This window comes from Saimiri boliviensis, chromosome 16 (genome assembly GCF_048565385.1).
Source record: "Saimiri boliviensis isolate mSaiBol1 chromosome 16, mSaiBol1.pri, whole genome shotgun sequence".
Classification (NCBI taxonomy): Eukaryota; Metazoa; Chordata; class Mammalia; order Primates; family Cebidae; genus Saimiri; species Saimiri boliviensis.
The window spans coordinates 34,401,864-34,421,228 of NC_133464.1; the positions used below are offsets into that span (position 1 = coordinate 34,401,864).

Below are 19,365 nucleotides of genomic sequence, written 5' to 3' on the forward strand. Positions count from 1 at the left end.
TAGAGAATAATCATTTTCTGTATGTCAAATAGTCTCCATTTACATTGTTGTGCACAGTATAAGTTTATTATGCCTAAAGAAAATTATTCTTTGTAAATTACGATCAGAGGTAAAGTGTCATAACATCACCACCAAATCCTCTATTTAGGTTAGTGTCATGTTCATGTAACTATACCTGGGCCTGTTGGCTACATACAAAAATAGCTATTCCATTTTTCCTTAGAATTAACATTCCGCAAATATTGATAGATCAATCAGGCTTTCTGGATTTCACTTTGTTAATCTACCTCACAGAAAATGTCAATGCCATTCATTCTCAGAATTCAAATAAAAAAGGCTAAAAAGAGATGCTAAACAAATTCTCAAAATTGGGAGATTTTAGGTAATTATACAAGAGTTTTTCTTTGCTTTGTACATCAGAAACCATTGTTAGACATTTCTAAAAACACTTTCTGCCTTTTGGCATATTTAATCAAAATACTGAAGTGTTTGAATACAGCTAGAGCCAGAGGCTTCTCTGATTTAGAAAATTGCCACTCGATTATGCATGTTCATTTGTCTACCCTCACCTGATTTATGTAAATATTTGATTTATCTCTACTCACATCCCTGAAGCACAACAAGTTGGCTAGGTGATTTTTAAAATTTTAAGTAAAATAAGAAAACGGCCTGGCCACACATCTCCTCTTGTTTTCATTTATGAGATGTGCTTGCTTAATAAAGTAGAAACACTGGTGGAGATGACAAGTGCAAACTGCGTGGCAATTTGGCCAAATCTGAACTGCAGGGGGAAAGTGTGAAAAGGTGGATGAATGGATAAACTGGATGGGCAATTTGGGGTGAGTGCTTTGGGGATGCCACCTGCTAAACACCGAACCCTGTAGAAACATTGCTGGTGTGGAGAATGAAGAAGGGTAACCACGGAGCAGAATTAAGAATTGTAGATGAGTCCACTGGTTGGAGATAGTTAACACAGGGAATACACTGAAGTTACCAAAGTGAGGACAACTGTCTTGTTAGCACTTAATTAGGATGATAGGTATATCCCTGGTACCCTATCAGGTCTCTTTCTTACTTTTAAATTGTAAGAGTTGGGTTATTAGGCATGGTCTCTTTAATTACCTTTATATTCACTTGTCCAATAAAACTGATAACAGTCATAGTGTCCTTCAGACTCAAAACATTAACTCTACTAGTGGTGCAAATGAGTACGAGGAAGGGGACCCCGTTCACCTCTAATAGGGCTTTTCAACCAGCCTCCTCATCAACTCCACAGCCGGCTTATTGCTATGAGCCCTGAAGATTCGTAACAATTACATGAATACTGGGAAGGAATACTTTACTTTTTGCCTTTTGTGCCCATTAGAAAGCTCGATCTCACCCAAAACATATGTAAACCACTCAGGACACATATGAGAAAAGAATGCCTGTTCGTACCATGAGGCAGTATCCAACATAAGATCTACTCCTTAGCATGTACCTTAAATCAAAGTCATCAATTCTTTTGGCAATCAGCATTATGAGACTTCATTAATTTGCACTTAATTCTGGAATCCTAGAACCAGAAGGAATCTTATTGAATAACCTAATTTAAACCTCATCTCAAAACAAATATCTTCCTCAATCACATGAAATGGAAGATGAATTATGCTCCAAAAAAAAGGGATTTCATTCATTCTGTCAGCATTAGTGCCTATAGGTGAACCTTGACTTGACTCTAAGTCAGTGATGAATAATATAAGCACCACGCTTTCCATGAGGTACTGTGAGGAATTACAATGAAGACATAATTCCTGGCCTCTAGAAATTTACTGTGGAATGACAGAGACAGGGCAAACATAGAAAGTTAGGCATAAGTAGTTATAAAGAGAACTTGCTACCCTCAGTACTGAACCCTCTGGCTCTAATGAGGTACCCCAGTACCTATCCTGTGGCCAGTTACTGGATTCAGCTTCTTTGCCCAGCCCCTGTTGATTGATGTCCAGTTGGATACTCTGTAATGTTTATCCTTCAAGATGAGTTCTGTCCCGCCCTGTAGTCAAGCCTGGCCCAGAAGAATTGTTGAGACAAAGGTAAAAAGGTAAAAAGGATTCCTCAAATATGAAAAATTCCAGCCAAGAAATCAGAGAGGAGCTGAAAGAACAAAGGTTTTCCACCTTACGTTATTTCCCCAGTGGGGATGAGTAAACAGTACCCATCACACCATAAGGTACTGATTAATTGATGCTTCAATCTTTTTATTTCACACTATCCTATTTTTAAAGACCCCAGAAAGTTCTTCTACTTATTTTAGTCATTTTTATGTATTTTATACTTTTTAAAGTCTTCCTCAAAACTCTAAATATGAAACAACACATTTTAATTGCAGGAAAATAAAGTCCCAGTTCTTACATGTCATAATTGTGATTCTTGGTTGATTGACTTATTGAGTTATATAAGCCCAATATACGTGGTTACCTGTAAATGAAGGAAATAGCATAGTCATTAATAAGCCTCTTGCCTATAATTATGTGAGGGTGGAAGAGCATCATTTTGTCACATCAAATAAGATGAAAACCTTGTTTTTCAATAACTTATGAAAAAAATGTTGGGTAAGCCGATGCTTAGTTGAAAACCTGAAACTTCAGTTCAAACAAAGTGTTAACACATCATTAAAAGTAAAATATATTAATAATTAGTCCCTGTTCAAGTGACTAAACAGTATGTCACTTAAAAGATCTTTCAGAACCTTAACTATCCTTTCTGATGTCTGTAGAGTGGCTGTTTTATCTATTAGACATCATCTTATTATAATTATGAGTGGTGTAATTAACATTTATGTTGGAACACAAAGAATCTTCAGGGATCCTCTTAGTCTATAGGTACGAAATTTAATAGGAGATCCTGGCATGCTAAATGACCTAAATTCTGAAATTTTGAAATGCCTTGTGGCAGGTGGTGGCCTTCTTTTGAAATCCTGTGCTCCTCTAGGCTATGAGATCTCACTTGGAGCCAAGGATATACTGCCACCAGTGTCCCTCGTCAGGACTCATGAGTCAGGATCCCAGGAAGAAATAAAAGTCACCACACCTCCTCCAAGATTATTCAAATGAAGAGATTTTAATAAAGGGAATAATTACAGAGCTCAGGGAAGGGTTAAAGGAACCAACAAGGGATGTTGAGGCACTGATAAGCAACAAAAGGAAGTAATTACTATTTCTCTGGTTAAAGAAGAAAAGGGAGGAAATAGTGTTATCAAGATAAAATGAAAACTGGAGCCGCAAAGAAGGGGCTCACAGGCAAGGGCTGTATTTCAGCAACTGCCAAAGACGTGGTACCAAAGAAGGGAGGACGTGATGAAATACCCTGATTATCTCTCCTCCTGTACTTTGATATCCTGCCAGGTTTCTCATTGGCAGAGCCCGGTCAGAATCTTCAAAGGGAGCAGTTTTCAGGGATCAGTCTCCTGGGTACAAAGCAGTAAAAGAATAGAATGGAAGAAAAGCAAACTCAGAGGAACCAGCATGACCACCGAAGAGCAGCGAAACCAAAAGAAGACGGAAATTGCATGGCCCTTCCAGGCTGCTTTCTCCAAACTCCTAGACATTTCTGAGTAAATTCTTGAAAGAACTATGTACTCCTACAGTTTTCTCTAGAAAACTTACGAAGTCATTGCAAATAATTCTGGCCTACACATACAGGGAGTACTTGGAGAGTTTATTCAGGATTTACAGAAACAGAAACAGCCAACAAATTTAGTCCATTGGAAGCTGTATTGGGATCCCAAAGCTCTGAGGAACACTAAATCAACCAAGGACCTGGATAAAGGTGTATCTGACAGCATATTTCAGTGACCTCCTGAAACTCAGAACAACTTTGTATCGTTCCCTGGCTTCCAGATACCTCCATGGAATAAACTATCAGCATTTCAAACTAAGTATGTACCAAAAGCAAACTTAACATTTCTCTTTCTGCCTAGACTCTCCCATATCATCCTCAGCCTAAGGCTCCCCCTAAACTGACACATAGACACTCTCCAAAACCCAAGAGTCTATTCTGTCTTCCTTATTTCTAATGATGGACATTAAAATACTATCACCTAAGGAATTTATTGTCACGTCATTGTTTTTTATTCTTCCTTGTCTATTGACATCTGGAGTCTGATGCCTGTAAGAGCCAAGCTGCCTCCACATGGCGCCTGCCAAGAGTGACCACCAGTTGAGGGACTGTTAGGAGCAAAAAGCTTCTCTTCCCGGAGTCCACAAGGGGCATGGTTTCAAAGGCAGGAATTTCCCAGCGCCATGCCTCCATCCACGCCCCCATCAGGGGAAGCAAAGTTCTTTATTGGCGCGGGCAAGGTAGAAATTCCAGGTGAGCTTCTTTGTTTAAAGAGCCCTCCGAAAGCTCTGGGAGGAGGGGGCTTTGTAGCCAATCCAGTATGAGAGTCAAAGATCAATCACTCCAGCTGAAGTTTGAAAGAAGAACTCCTCTCATTGGACGAGAACATGAATGGGGTGGGAATAACTTCAGAGTTAACCCCATTGCTCCTTACCTGTGCAGACTAGGATATCCCCTACGGCTTCCCCTCCCACGGCAACGTGGGAGCTCTCTCTCTCTCTGTCTCTCTGTCTCTCTGTCTCTCTGTCTCTCTCTCTCTCTTCTCTCTTTCTCTCTCTCTCTTTTCTCTCTTTCTCTCTCTCTCTCTCTGCCTAATAAATCGCTCTCTGCTAAACTCTTTGGGTCCGTGATATTTATTTGAATGGTAAGCTCACCGTTCTTCTGGGGCCCCTTCCCCCATTCTTGGGGCGAAAGAGGCCAAGACCTGAGCACATCAGGGAAAATAACAGATCAGAGAAGCTCTGCTCTGGTCCCCTGTTGCATCTTTGGTGAGCACGGGGAGGGAGCTGAGGCCCTGTGTCCCGCCTCGGTTACACAGTCACTGTGCTTGGCTCACCCCATTGTCTTGAAGCATTTTGGTCCTTCCCACTTTAAACTTTCCTTTGTCACTTCTGGATCCCAAGGCCTGTGCTATACCTGTTAATTCAAGACCCTGCTTCAACACACCTCGATTCAACTGAGGGCATGATTTACACCGGCCATCTAGACTACTCTTTGTTTTTGGCATCTCCATGGTAATAAATACCCTGCCTGGGCTGACTCAGAAACTTCCCTCATATGTCTGATTTTCCCTCCCAAGTTAATGTTCCAGCCTAGATAAGCAGAACTGAACAACTGCCTCCCAAAACCAACCAGCTCCCAAATTCCACAGATTCTACATGAGCAAATTTCTAATTTAAAATAATTTTAAAAGAAAATGCCGTGAGTTCTTTTTCTCTTACATTATCATGTGAATGGTAGCGTCTACACACAGTTGCCATTTGAATCAATCGAATGAGTTTGCTCTCAAACTTTCCTGTGTGAGGCCACTATAGCAGAGATAAGAGACTTCTTTCTTGGTTAGTAGTTCTCAACTTGGGCTGAACTTTGGTGCCACCTGAGGAGTACGGGGGGAAAAGATACCAATGCTTGGGTCCCTTCACACTAGTTTCTAATTCCACTGTGCTGAGTATGGTCTAGGACTAGGTAAAGAGATTTTTAAAAGCTCTTCCCATCCCATGATTCTAATGCACAGTCAAGGTTAAGGACTACTGCTATAGGCTCAGCAAGTGTCTCCATCCCTTCTGCAATGGGCATGATGAATTACATAAATGCTTGGGATCATTGTGACATCAAATAAATCACATATATATAAAACTGACTTGCACAGTGCCTGGTATATGGTAGGTGCTCAACGAATGTGTTTTCCATTTTCCTATTCTTTTGCCTCCTTCCAGACTCCTCTCTCAAAATGCCTCTGGAGTTTTAAGCTTCTCTGGAAGAAGGTACATTCTTTTTGAGTGACAGCTATGTTATCAAATAATGCTCAGGCAGAAACAAATGACTGGAAAGGAAAATTATTTAAAGATGAGAGAAGAGTGACAGCAAGAATGAGGAAACAGTTGTTCTCAGGAAAAAATGACTGAATACCAAAAATCAGGTTTACCTGATTCAGACTGCTGATTGTCAGTCTCTTCAAAAAAAGCCAAAACTGTTTTTGGTACATGAAGATTTTTTCCTTGGCAGTTTGTTTCTCAAAAGTTCTACCATCATGGACTCAGAATTGTCAATTGATGGAAGCATCTTTAAAGTACCACTTAATGATGAGAACACATGTACATATAGAGGGGAACAACACACACTGGGGCCTCTCAGAAGGTGGAGGGTGGGAGGAGGGAGAGAAACAGAAAAAATAACTAAAATGAAGTGCCATTTAAGAGGCATTAGAGAACCCTTCCATCTCTTTCCCTCATACCTACTAAAGGCAACCTCTCCTTCAGTACCCTGGTCAAACCCTGTGTCTTCCAGGCAACTCTTCTAGACCCTCTGGGGTAGAATTATTCTATCCCCCCCCCACCTTACCATTGTAACTCTTCATTTATGAGCACATGATAACTTGTCATTAGAGCCATTTATGTGTCTGATAGTCTCTGACAAACTATGATGCTAGAAGGTAGGGACCAGAACTGTTCATCTTTGTATCCCCCACCATGTACAGAACAGTAGCTGACATGAACAAGTACTAGATAATTGTCTGTGGGGTTAAGAGTGTGATGATCTATATTACACATACAGTTTTCTATAATGTGATATACACATTCCTAAAAATCACTGCCCAATGCAATATCTTGCAATATAAACCAAAGGGCATCTGGGAAAGTATGGGATTAGGTGCACATATATCAGTGACACATAAAAGCAAGATAAGAGCCGGGCACGGTGGCTCAAGCCTGTAATCCCAGCACTTTGGGAGGCCGAGGTGGGTGGATCATGAGGTCAAGAGATCGAGACCATCCTGGTCAACCTGGTGAAACCCCGTCTCTACTAAAAATACAAAAACTTAGCTGGGCATGGTGGTGCGTGCCTGTAATCCCAGCTACTCAGGAGGCTGAGGCAGGAGAATTGCCTGAACCCAGGAGGCGGAGGTTGCGGTGAGCCGAGATCGCGCCATTGCACTCCAGCCTGGGTAACAAGAGTGAGACTCCGTCTCAAAAAAAAAAAAAAAAAAAAAAAAAAAAAAAAAAAAAAAAAAAAAGCAAGATAAGAACCTGGCAAAAAGAGTAGCAGTTTTACATACACCAAGTGGTTAAGAAACACACAAATACTGCACTTTACTTGAACAAAATCTGAAATTTGCTTACAGAAGTGGGTGTCTAGAAGGGTTGTAGCTTGTGAGTCATTGTAAAGTGTTGAAAGACAGTTTTCCGAAATCAGAAAAACAAAAATGTTGTAATAGTAGATGTGAAGAGGAGTAGGGGCAGTGGATCATAATACACCCAAAGACTATATAACATTTCACAATGTATATATAATATGGTAAGTCAATTCTGCTATCTGTTATATAGCTAACTGGCAGACATTTGAGGTGCATGGGGGTAGTTTTGTGTATTCCTTTGCTGCAAGAGCTGTGTTTTTCTGTGTTTACTTATTGCTTCTGAGAATGAAATTGCACTTCATGAACATGAACTGCATATCATGTTCAAATTCTTCCTTTATATATTAATTGTGTTGGAGCCAATTCACATTTTCAAAGTGTAGCAGAATCGACTTACCATATTATATATACTGTGAAATGTTATTGATTTTGAATTGAAAATAGTCATAAAGCTTTACATCAAAACACATTCTTTAGTGCATCCAAAGACAACTAAAGTAAAATGATAGGATGAGGTTACAAATAAAAAATGAGGGCTATGATCTCTTTTTTCAGGATATTGATTAAGGTAGATAAATCACTTAGACTCACCCCATTCTTCTTTTTCATTCTCTAAAATGGAGATAATATGTTGTCTTCTTACCAGACAGGTGCAGTGTGAAGACTGGGTAATATTCTGCAGACCACTAAAGATGAAAGTCATTCTGATAAACTCTGAGGAATAAGCTTTTGTAAACTTTATAACAAAGTTATACTATTCGCATATCAAAGACTGAGCTTTGTCAACAGACCTGTTTGTAATGTCTATAAAAAGTTTAGTAGTTGAATGAAAATCAACGCTTTTATATAAAGTATACAGGTCCAATGGTGCATTGCTAAAAAGAAATCACTTCTAATTAATTTGTTAATGTCTAGAAGTAGCCAGCTTTTCATGCAGAATAATGCCCACCTTGTTCCTATGGTTCTGATAAAACAAATAAGTGAGAAAGTGGCATCATACGGCATGTTCTCCTTTGCAAGTGAGAGCTAAATGATGTGTACGCATGGACACAGAGTGTGGAATAATAGAATTGGAGACTTGGAAGAGTGGGAGGATAGGAGGAGAGTAAGAACTTAGAAAGTACTTGGTGAGTACAATGTACATTTTGGGTGATAGTTGTGCTAAAAGCCCAGACTTCACTGCTATGCAATGTATCCATGTAACAAAACTAAACTTGTAGCCCTTACATTTATACAAATAAGAAGATAGCGAAAAAAAGAAAATGGCATTATATGTTGCTGGCAATACGTTTATGTAACAGCTTCTTCTGCCTTAAGTTTCTACTCCATTTAACACCATTTTTAAAGGATATTTAAAATGATCATGCTTGACAGAAAAATAAATAATAAAGGTGTTTTAAAGTGCAGATATTACACAGGTGATTTGAGGAGAAATATATAATCTAATTCTGAAAACATCTATCTCCAAGAAAACTAATAAGCAAATGAACTGAAATGTACATCAGGTAAGACATCCACTCTCCACCTTCTTCTCCGAACTGAAATCTGGCTTAGTGCCTATAACTTCACTTTTCCTGCAGCCCTGACCATGAGACTGATTTTTCTCCTGGTGCCCCATTTGCACTACCTGGATGTCCAAGAGGCATCTCCACTCTCCATGAGGTAAAAGTTATTCATTCTACTTTATGTAAATATCCCTCTTCTTTGACATTAATGAAACTTGGTTCCAGCTTCTTTTACTTCACATCTCTTGTCTTCCACTGAACCTTCTGACACTAATTCCACATTGAATTCAAGACTTTGGTGCCCGGGCCCAAAATAGATCTCTGTGCTCCAGCTTTTGTGTTGTCCCAGGAACCTGAACAAGCAAGTAAACAATCTGTTTATACCATTGCCTCAGAGCCCTAACCTCTGATTTCAGTGAAATTCAGCTAAACTTAAACCCAAATGGCTTTCTAATCCATAACCACATCAATTCCACAAGATGAAAGTCTTCAGTAGTTTCCTGTGGCTGCTGTAACAAATTAAAACACAAGAACTTGATGGCTTAAAACAACAAAACCAGCCGGGCGCGGTGGCTCAAGCCTGTAATCCCAGCACTTTGGGAGGCTGAGGCGGGTGGATCACGAGGTCAGGAGATCGAGACCATCCTGGTCAACACGGTGAAACCCCGTCTCTACTTAAAATACAAAAAATTAGCTGGGCATGGTGGCGCGTGCCTGTAATCTCAGCTACTCAGGAGGTTGAGGCAGGAGAATTGCCTGAACCCAGGAGGCAGAGGTTGCGGTGAGCCGAGATCGTGCCATTGCACTCCAGCCTGGGTAACAAGAGCGAAATTCCGTCTCAAAAAAAAAAAAAAAAAAAAAGAATTAAAAAAACAACAAAACCTTTTTCGAATTGCAGTTCTGGAGGTTAGAACTCAAAATCAGTTTCACTTGCCCTTTTCAGCATCTAGTTGCCTACATAGGTGTGTGTGTACATGTGCATATCCATATACAGGATTACTTCAGAGATATGACGGGTTTTGTTTTAGATCACTGCAATAAGGCAAATATTGCAATAAAGTGAGTCACATGAATGTTTTGGTTTCCTGGTACATATGAAAGTTATGTTTATACCATACTGTAGCCTATTAACTGTGCAATAGCATTGTATCTGAAACACAATGTACATACCTTCATTTTAAACTACTTTCTTTCTTTTTTTTTTTTTTTTTAAGACAGAGTTTCACTCTTGTTACCCAGGCTGGAGTGCAATGGCGCGATCTCGGCTCACCACAACCTCCGCCTCCTGGGTTCAGGTTATTCTCCTGCCTCAGCCTCCTGAGTAGCTGGGATTACAGGCATGTGACACCATGCCCAGCTAACTTTTTGTATTTTTAGTAGAGACGGGGTTTCACCATGTTGACCAGGATGGTCTCGATCTCTTGACCTCGTGATCCACCTGCCTCAGCCTCCCAAAGTGCTGGGATTACAGGCTTGAGCCACCACGCCGGGCCTAAACTACTTTATTTCTAAAAATTGCCAATGGGCGTCTGGGCCTTCAATGAGTCATAATCTTTTTGCTGCTGGATGGTCTTTTCGATGCTAATGGCTGCTGATTGATCAGGGTGGTGGTTGCTGAAGGCTGAGGTGGCTGTGGCAATTTCTTAAAATGACACAACAATGCCTCCTCCTTTCAGGAAAGATTTCTCTGTAGCATGAAATGTTGGTGGATAGCATTTTACCTACAGTAGGTCTTCCTTCAAAATTGGAGTCAGCTCTCTCAGCTGATAAAAACTTCTAAATCCTTTGTTCATTTCAACAATGTTCACAGCATCTTTACCTGGAGTAGATTTCTACTCAAAAATATTACTTTTTTTCTTCATCCATAAGAAGCAACTCCTCACCTGTCAGTTTTATCATGAGACTGCAGGAAATCATCACATCTTCAGGCTCCATTTCTAATTCTACTTCTTTAGTTATTTCTATCACATCTGCAGCTACTTCCTCCACTGAAGTCTTGAACCCTTCAAAGTCATACAGAAGGGTTGAAATAAACCTTTTCTGAATTCCTGTTAATGTTGATATTTTGACCTCCTCCAATGAATCATGAATGTTCTTAGTGATATCTAGAATGGCAAATCCTTTCCAAAAGGTTTTCAATTTTCCTTTCACATCAAGGGCTATAGTAGCCACAGCCTTACGAAATGTAAGAAACATATGTTATAAGGCTATTGTATTTTTTACCATTTCATAATCCTTTGATCCATGGACTGCAATATGAATGTTGTCTTAGCAGGCATGAAAACAATATTAATATCTTTGTAAATCACCATCAGAGCTACTGGGTGACCGAGAGTAGGCATTGTCAGTGAGCAGTAATATTTCAAAAGGAATTTTTTTTTTTTTTTAGCAGTAAATCTCGACAGTGGGTTTATGATATTCAGTAATCCATGCTATAAAGAGATGTGTTGTCAGCCAGGCTTTGCTGCTTCATTTAGAAAAGTACAGGCAGAGTAGATTAAGCATAATTCCTAAGGGCTCTATGATTGTTGAAATGGTAAATGTGTATTGATTCGCTTCAACTTAAAAGTCACCAGGCACATTAACCCCTAACAAGAGAGTCAACCTGTCATGGGAAGATCCGAAGCCAGGCGTGGACTTCTTCTGAGCTATGAAAGTCCTAAATGGCACCTTCTTCAAAAGGAAGACTGCTATGTCTGCTTTGAAGATCTGCTGTTTGGTGAAGCCACCTTCATGAATTATCTTAGCTAAATCTGCTGGATAATTTTCTGAGGCTTCTACATTACCACTTGCTGGTTCACATTGCACTTTTATGTTACAGGGACAGCTTGCTTTTCTTAAACATCATGAACCAACTGCTGCTGCCTTCAAACTTTTCTTCTATATCTTCCTCACATCTCTCAGCCTTCATAGAATTGAAGAGAGTTGGGGCCTTTTTTAGGTTAGGCTTTGGCTTAAGGAAATGTTGTGGCTAGTTTGATTTTCTATCCTGGCTACTGAGACTCCTTCTCATCTGTCCAGACTCCATTCAGTGCTTCATTTCTCCAGAACCCCCATCCACCCAGAATGCACACATACACCCATTTCTAGATCTAGGCTAAGCTACATGGGGCATGTGTTTATCTTGGTTCTTATTACATTGATTGCCTTTTTTAGCATATATATATATATATATATATATATATATATACACACACACACACACACATACACACACACACACACACACACAACAGATGGTTAGATGTTTCCCAATCTTATCCCCTCTTCTTGGGAAAGTAGGAAGACTATGTTTCCCAGCCCCTGGGTAGCTAGGCTGGACCCTGTGGTTATATTATGGTCACTTGGTAACCACACATGCCACGTCTTCACTCTGGGCCTTTTCATAAACCTCCCTCCACATTCTCCAGGTTCTCATTTCCTCTTCTTGTGCTGACTATGGAGACCCTGTGTTAAGAATGCAAGAATTGCCTTTTTTATTTTTTAGCAAATTGATACATGTTTCTGTTCAAGCAAATACAAAGAGAAAGAGAAGAAATTTTTTTAAATCTCTGAAATTTTCATAAGTAGAAATATTGTGAAATATCCAAATTGTGGAAGGAGTAAGTTGAGGATGAATGTGGGCAAGATTCATGTACTGGATTGTAGTATGCACTGATCAGACAACGTCTGAGGTCCTACCCATAAAATATTCTATAATTCTAAAATAAACACTACATTTTAATCTGCTTGATGGTTTATAATCCAGTGCTTTTTGCAAACTATTTCCTTAAAAAAATATCTTGGCAAGCACCAGAACCATTGTTTCACCTCCTTACAGAATTTTCTCACAGCGATTGGAAGAGCCCAATCCTATATGCTGTATCTATGAAGATATTTGCTTTGAATATTTATCAAGCTACTCTGCAACATTGCTCAGGATAAGCTAAGATATGCTCAAGTATACACAAGCAGACCTTGAAGTCTTGGTGAGTTAATATACACCCCAATGCATGTCAGGAGGCTTTGCTGAAAGGCTCCCCTCAAAGCCATGACTCCAGGACTCTTAGATTCTTAACACACAGTCTCCATAGGCAGCACAAGAGGAAATGAGAAGATGGGGAATGTGGAGGGAGGTTTATGAAAAGGCCCAGAGTGAAGATGTGTCACATGTGTTCACCAAGTGACCGCAATATGGTCACAGGGTCCAGCCTAGTTACCACAGGGGCTGGGAAACATAATCTTCCTATCGGCCCAAGTAGAGGGAATGAGATTGGGAAACATCTAACCATCTGTTGTACATATTTTTAGTCCATTTAATTTCCCTTATACATTGTAGCATTATCAAAATCAATTCCTGATTTCTCATTTTATAAGGAGCATTGTGTGAAGTTCATGGGGCCACTGAGACTAAAATGACCCAAACCTCAAGCTTAATAAAAATCAATTATTCATTGGTTCACTCCTTATCCCTGGTATAATTTCATAGTGCTTGGTAACAAGTACTAAAATAATTGTAACAGCTTAGTAAAATAAGAAAGTATTCAACTTTTAAATTATAATTGTGTTGTATTAATAGTCTCCTTCAATTAATTGTATTAATGGCTACCTTGAAACTATGTGTAAATAACAAAATGGAAAGCGGTTTTTTGAGATAATGATGCTTCAAACAATGTATCTCGTTAGTGTCTCTCTTATACATTTCCTCTTTATATAACTTTGTAATATCAATTACTTCATTCTAATAGCCAGGCTTTTACAAAGACATGTTACATGTGGTCATTTAGAAGTCAGTGTTGCTAGTGTTATCCATACTGTCCAATGAAGGGCCCTAAAGCAGTTTGCTTCTTCAGCAAGAAAAAACATACAGATTTGGACCACAATTTAATATTAGATTTGCCTTTAAGACAAATGTCAAGGAGACAACTTCATTTTCTTTTCCTATACAGAGGAAATGAACTTATGCTCCTCAAAAATGACTTGAGGCAAAAGACATTAATGGTTCTTCTATTCTCAGATTACAAGAAAGTAGAGGACCACATGAATACCACATGAGATCAACTGGTCATTTCCTAGGACTCTGGTTTGGACTCATAAATAATACAATGGGAAATCACTGTATTTTTTCATGTATTGGTTATGATAAAGATATTTGTATAATAAAATATTTTATATGTATGTACCATCTACTAAGAGGTTATTTCCTAGTGAAAGATGTGAAGGTTATCATTGTCCTACATTTTACTCATTGAAAATTGTTTTATTTGCCATATGTTCATTCATTTCTGAGATATACATTCTGTATATCTAAACAAAATTGGAAATTTTATGTTAGTTCTTAAAGGTTATATTGATATTTCTTTCAAAAGTTATTAATTCTGATACTTTACAATATAGAATCAATGTTTGATCCCTTGCTGATTTTATAGAGTACTATAATAACAATAATATATAATGTGTATATAATTATATAATGCTTTCTAAGTGTTATACCTAATCTTCTCTACAGCTCTATGGGTTATATAATTATTCCTGTTTTACAGATGAAGAGATTGAAGAACAAAGCAGTTAAGTAATTTGTCCAAAGCCAGAAAGCTGAATTGTTGAAACTGGCATCTGAAAGTAAGTAGCCTGGCTTCAGAGTATCTGCTTTTAATCACTGTGTTATACTGCCTTTTTATATATTATAATATTGTATATTTATTAAGTTATTAAAAGAAACATAAGTTTCTTTTTGCCAATTCAGAGTCCCAAACATAGTTCCAAATGAGCTCGAATTGCTTTTGTGTCAAAACCTGCCTACCTCACTCCGTCTTGCAAACGCTTTAATTTTACAACTCTTGTTTTCCCTACACTTTAGTTGATTTTGGTGATTAAAGAGAATTGTTCATCTGCAACAAAAGCAAAAATATTTCTGCCGATAGCAAGAAGTGACAGCTGAAACAGCATTTAAAGTACATCTTGAATAAATGTTCAAAAGCATAGCCTTAGGGCAATTTCCTGTTTTACTGGAAAATCTACTTTGCTAGTGTCTGATAAAATTGTATGAACAGTAGAAGCTTAATTCTCCAAGGCATGTTCTATGAAGCATTTGACAGCTTATCTGATGAAATCTACTCTACTACCAGTTCAGAGAGACCATGTGCCCCTCACAGAGGAAGTCCCATTGGAATGGCTCTTGTAGCCTTGGGGCTGATGTTATTCGTTCATAAATGAACTGATTAGTGTTTCGTTGACTTATTTTCCAGCAACTGTACATATCCTTGACAAGCCAAAGGTTTTCCATGTTGTACAATCAATCTGCTGTTAAAAATGATGTGCTTGTGTGAGAAAATATTATTAGGGCCACTTAATACTTTGAGCCATCAAGTATTTAAATATTTAAACTGTCTTAAATTTAGATAAAATGAAGTCATCACTTACATGAGATTGGATGAAATGTTACAATTTAATGTCTCACTTTCTGTAAACTATGGCAGGAATAAGCCACCATTCATAAACGGAAAGCCAAGGGGACGTCTCAGTGCTTCAAGTCTGCAAAGAGGTAGCAGAAGACAGTATGATTTTTAAAAAATGTGTTCTATCTAAAATATGATCTATGCCAGGTATACTAGCTTATTCTGAGCTTCCCTGTCAAAATGTATGGAGACACATCTAACCAGTATCAGAGTCTTTGCAATCTAGGTAGTTGCTCAAGGTTTTCTCTCTCTCTTTCTCTCTCTCCCTGTTTCCTCACTTTCCTCTGTGTGTGTGTGTGTGTGTGTGTGTGTGTGTGTGTGTGTGTTTGCATGTGTACGTGTGTGATTTTTTTACATCAAATGCTGATCAGTACTGATCAGCCTGGTTAAATAAAATATTTATGACCTGATATAAATGTGATCCTTCAAAAAAATGATTTCAAATATGGCCTTTGGGCTAAGGCATCCCTGCCCCAAGCTAGACAACCAAACAGCATCGGGTTGGGGTCCCTGTAGAACTGTTCTTGGTGGTTTTCATAACATTATTTTCAGGGTCCCCATAGGTTTATGTTTTACTCACTTTGACTTTCATGTGCTATAATATTATAGGGGAAAACATGAAAATTTTGACAATATTTACCATATAGTCTCTGTAGATGATATTGTTCCTTACATCACACAGTGTGTTCCTTCTGAGAAAAGCCAAGAATACTTATCTAGAGTCTCAACTTTATTCTGCTTTTGAATTGCTGGCTAGTTTTTGTCTTGTGCATACCGTGGAGGGTGTAATCATTCTTTCCCTTCTAGACAATGAAAGGCCAAAATTGCAGTTCACCCCTAGAAAATGCAACAAAGATTCCGATGGGCACTTTGTGTAATCTAACCTCATGCCTGGTTTCATACAACATTTTTAACCTGATCTACTCTTGGGATGTTTCGACTCTTCCACTTACTCAATCAGGAATAGTATCCAGCTTCAGGGTGAGCATTTGAGCCACTTCAAATTTCTATAGAGCATATCAGGGTATAAATAAATGAATGGCTAAATGTCCTAGGGTTAAGTCTATCAGTTAGTCACACTCCAAGGTGATTCTCATGAAGGCATGACAAGGATGCAGATGAAAAGGAAGATACACATTCTGAGACTTAGGAAGAACTGATAAGGCCAATGACACAAAATTCCTTCAGTTATTGGCTCTGCAATGACCAGGAAATTACTTAACTTTCCCGAGTCTCCATTTCCATATTTTTAAGTAAATAAATAGATGTTTTGTAAATATTAGTTGAGATGATTCATTCATTTGCCCTACTCGTAGAACACTACCATACTATGTATAACAAACTACTCTGCATGCTAAACATAGGGCAGAAGACAAGCTAGGAAAGGTCTCTACTCTTCCGAATGTATGTTCTTGTAGGGGTAGACAGTAAATAAATAAGTAACCAATAAGCAAACAAGATAATTTCAAATAGTAGTAAATGCTATGAATACTGTGACAGGTAAGTTGGTTGTATAAGTCTTGTTGAGAAGGTAACATTGAGCTAAGACCTAAGTGATAAGTAGCATCAGTTATACGAAGGAGAGGGAAGAGTGGTTTGGGTAAAGGCATTAGCACATTCAATGATTATGAGACAGAAACACACTTGCTACCATTAAACAACAGAAAGGAGGCCACTGAGGCTGATTATGTTAAGTGGTGACAAAAGGCTTGAGAAAGAGAGAAGATATACATGACACTTGCTTTGTGTTCAGCATATAGTCAGTTGTCATGTGTGGTAGATATCAATCACTGTGTTGCACTATCTTTAAGTGAAGGTTGGAAAAGAGATTGTATAAAGTTACATTTTCCACTCTTAGGAGATGGGGCGAAAACCTCTTAAAATTCTGAAGTTCTGCCATGAACCAATTATAAAGCAGAAAGTGAGAAAGTAGGGCAATGCTAACTCCCTGAGCATGAGCGTAAAGCAGGGGCTGTGATAGAATTACCTAAAGGCATCATCAATATACCACCAGAGCCCACTCCAAAGTCCTGACATTCCAAAGAGCCAGACTCTTAATCAGGATACAAAACTAGGACTGAAGTGGGTTCATCCTCAGTCCACTTGTTCAGTAGAAGCTGCTTCATCAACGTGGAGTCAACTGAACTCAATTTCCTCTTCTGGAAAAAACAATTAAAAAGAACTATCTACTAAGGAGACAAGAACATATGCACAAGAAAAAATGAAAAATTACTACCATGCAATGGGAATGATCACTACTCTCTGCAAGGGCTAAACATATTATTATACATTGCATTATGCCATGCTGTACTACTCCCTATTAACTCTGTATATAATAATCCTTTAGAAAGGCAATAGCTATTTATTACATTTATTACCACAATCATAAGGGAACTTTTGGAGAATATGTAGTCTTTTGATCATTTCTAACCATTTAAACTATAGCCATCATCCTAAATAGCCTCAAATTCTCAAGTAGCATTTGTTTACTCAATGAGAAAAGTCCGGCAGCCAAATCCATCCAGCTGAACTGTCAGCAATACCTAGAATTAGGTCAGATTCTTTCTTTCTGATATCTAGGAGGTGGGTTTTCCCAAGGATGAATACTTCTGATTTCAACCCGGAAAAGCAAAGCAACAATCAAAGTGTCACTCACTGCTCACATATGGTTACGCTTCAGGCTACAGAAGCTTGTATCTCTCTGATAGTCCCAAGAACTTCAGAGCAGCATGCAGTCCCAGCCCTCTTCCCCCAACAGTGTTTTAAGAGCCCCCAAAGCATATCTTGCCAATGTTTAGTGGAATCTGATGCTCTGCAGCTGAGTTCTTTTCACTAGCCATCATGCTTCACAAGCTCATGAGAAAAGACAACAGGATTCCCCTCAATTCCTAGAGTAGATACAAATGCGAAAAAAAGAATTTTATTTATTTTCCACTCTAGGGAAAATCTATAAATAAGCAGTGGAGACAGAACAAAAAAACAAAAACCAACAGGCCTCTCTGCTTTTATGTGACTTCTTGATATCTACATGAGTTTTTATGTGATAAGAACCATCTGGCATTTGTCAAACAGTTGGGCTTGGTATTTGGGTCTTCTTTCTCTGTTGTTATTATTCATTTTATGTAGAATAAAAGCAGTTAGAGTGGTCTTCGATATCTTGCTTTTAACATCCTCCTCTAAAACCTTAGAACTTTTACATGGAGGACATAAAACTGATTCATCATGGGGTTCTAAACACAAACCTTTGTTGATTAGAATTCTGTAGAGAGCCTGGTGAATTTGCTTTGGTCATTAAAAGCTGAAAACCAAATGAAATGAAGACCAAAACTAGACTTTTAAGAATTTCATGTGATTCATTGATTCACCTAGAACAACAAATACATTTAGTTGACTCTTAAAATAAAATGTTGAGAAGCTAACACCAGCAGATTAATATTGTAAAAGCCTGCACATTTTTAGAAATTCCAAATATTTCCTTTAGTTATGATTTGCCATGAGAATAAAAAAAAAAAAGAGTTGTTTTCTTCCAAACACAAAATATGTGATTTTCTTCCAAACACACAATTTGCTTTGTAAAGATTAGTCCTTTGAATAGGACTTGATTAATATAAGGACTTAGCATTTGCCACTGGATTTGTCCCTGCAGCTCAACTTGATCTGAGCCCCAGGATTCAGTAACATGATGGACTTGCATAGTTTATATGATGAATGACTTCTCAAAGCACAGATGAAAAATGAAAAGTGGGTAGACAGGCTTTTTCAGATTTCATGAGTTTTTTCCATCCCTTTCTGCTTCTTAGCCAAGAACGTCAATACTGGCTCTGAACATCTGTTTCCGGAACTTCATAGTTTCTTCATATAAAAACAACTTAGAGCAATTGCATATGAATTTACATCACTTGGTTTTCAAGTAGTCTTCTCATCATAAGCTCAAAATCTCCCCCACAGACTAAACCAAAACTTTGCTTTACAAACTTGGGCAAGATTCAAAATATAAATCACAGGTGCCTGTCAAGTTCATGTAAGCACTTGAAGGCTCCCCAGGAGCTCAGCACAGAAAACCTGCCTAATTCCAGGAGCAGCAGAAGAGCCCATCTCCAGTCAGTGTGTAGGTCTGGTTCCCTTCTGCACAACTCAGATAATCCTAAGCCAAACCTGCCTCCTTCCTCTTCACAGAGAGTCAGTTGAATGT

At 38.5% G+C, this 19,365-nt stretch overlaps 1 long non-coding RNA gene across 1 annotated transcript in view; it reads right to left on the bottom strand.

Annotated features, from left to right (window-relative positions):
* LOC141581610 (uncharacterized) overlaps positions 1–6,077 on the bottom strand; it is a 43,752-nt gene extending 37,675 nt beyond the window's left edge. Inside the window, exon 1 of the long non-coding RNA XR_012514343.1 lies at positions 2,392–6,077. This is a non-coding gene — a long non-coding RNA (uncharacterized LOC141581610). The remainder of the gene's footprint in view (positions 1–2,391) is intronic.
* Between the last annotated feature and the right edge of the window lie 13,288 nt (positions 6,078–19,365).